The sequence below is a fragment of the Otolemur garnettii genome, unplaced genomic scaffold (assembly GCF_000181295.1).
Source record: "Otolemur garnettii isolate 467f Iridium unplaced genomic scaffold, OtoGar3 scaffold00038, whole genome shotgun sequence".
NCBI classification, from domain to species: domain Eukaryota; kingdom Metazoa; phylum Chordata; class Mammalia; order Primates; family Galagidae; genus Otolemur; species Otolemur garnettii.
Genome location: NW_003852433.1, coordinates 7900996 through 7902870, shown reverse-complemented (window position 1 = coordinate 7902870; position 1875 = coordinate 7900996).

Below are 1875 nucleotides of genomic sequence, written 5' to 3'. Positions count from 1 at the left end.
AAAAAATAGCCAGGCATTGTGGCAGGCGCCTGTAGTCCCAGCTACGTGGGAGGCTGAGGCAAGAGATCACTTAAGCCCAAAAGTTTGAGGTTGCTGTGAGCTGTGATGCTACAGCACTTTACTGAGGGCAACATAGTGAGACTCTATCTCAAAAAAAAAAAGTTGGAAATCCTCACCCTGGCCACTTGTCAGTATCAGACCTTGTCGATGGTGACAGCCGTTCTTTTAAAGGTCCAAGATCCTGCAGGTCACCTGTCTCCTTGCATCTAGGACAGCTCCTCAAATTGAAATTTGGTTTTCATGACATTGGTAGTTTTGAGTGTTCAGGCTGGTGGATTTGTAGACTGTCTCTAACTCTAGATTAGTATGGGGATTCTCCATAATCAGATTTGTAGTATGTATTTTTGGTAGTAATTGTACGGCAATATCCCTCTATTCTGATATGATTATTTCTATTTTGTTTTCATGAATCTCTTGAGGCCTATTAATTATATTATTCTTTCTAAAGAACCAACTTTTGGCTTTATTGACATTCAATATTGTTTTTTGTTTTTTTTCAAACTGGGCTTAAGCATTCTCTTGCCTCAGCCTCCCAAGTAGCTGGGACTATAGGCACCTCACAACACTCAGTTAACATTCAGTATTGTTTTTAAAATTGTATTTGATAGTTTCATTGTTCCTTCTACATTTTTGTGGATTTGATTTGCTGTTCTTTTTCCAACTTCCTGGAATGAAAGTTCATTGACTTTTTTTTTTTTTCCGTCTTAGGGTCTTGCTCTTGCTCAGCCTGGTCTTGAACTTGTGAGCCCAAGCAGTCCACCTTCTCATTACTCTGTTTTTTGGCTTGCATTGTGCTTTGTGTCTTTTCTCCTTTGATTTATCTGTTATTTAGAAAGGTATTTTAGGCTCAGCACCTGTCCACAGTGTTTAGGGCACTAGCCACATACACCGAGGGTGGCGTGTTCAAACCTGGCCAGGGCAAGCTAAACAACAATGACAACTGCAACAAAAAATAGCCGGGCATTGTGGCGGGGACCTGTAGTCCCAGGTACTCGAAGGCTGAGGCAAGAGAGTCGCTTAAACCCAAGAGTTTGAGGTTGCTGTGAGCTGTGACATCATAGCACTCTCCTGAGGGCAACATAGTGAGACTCTGTCTCAGGAAAAAAAAAAATAAATAGAAAAGTATTTTATTTATTTATTGAGACAAAGTCTCAATTTTTCACCCTCAATAGAGTGCTATAGCATCAAAGCTCACAGCAACCTACAACTCTTAGACTCAAGCAATTCTCTTGCCTCAGCCTCCCAAGTAGCTAAGACTACCAGGCACCTGCCACAACGCCTGGCTATTTTTAGAGATGAGGTCTTGTTTTGGCTCAGGCTGGTCTTGAACCTGTGAGCTCAGGCAATGCACCTGCCTTAGTCTCCCAGAGTGCTAGGATTACAGGCAGCTACCCCCACCATGCCCAGCCTCGTTTATTAACGAAGTTTTCTTAGGTATTTTTGTCATTTTTTAAAAATGATGATAAAATTTACCATTTCAAACGTTTTGTAAGTGCACAGCTCAGTGGCATTTAGCATAGTCACAATGTACACTGTCACCACCCTCTAGTTCAGAACATTTTCATCACACTAAAAGGAAACTCCATAGCCATTACTATTGATTTTTACCTGAATTGCATCATGGTCTCAGGACATTTTCTACATTATTAAAATTTTTTGAAATGTGTTGAGATTTGCTTCATGGCATTTTTGTAAAAACTGAATGTTGTTTTAGAGATTTTTCTTTTCCATGTTGATACATGTGGCTCCAGTTCACTTATTTATGCTGTATGGATTCTCAGCATATAAATACATTTGGGTAGTTTCCAGTTTTTT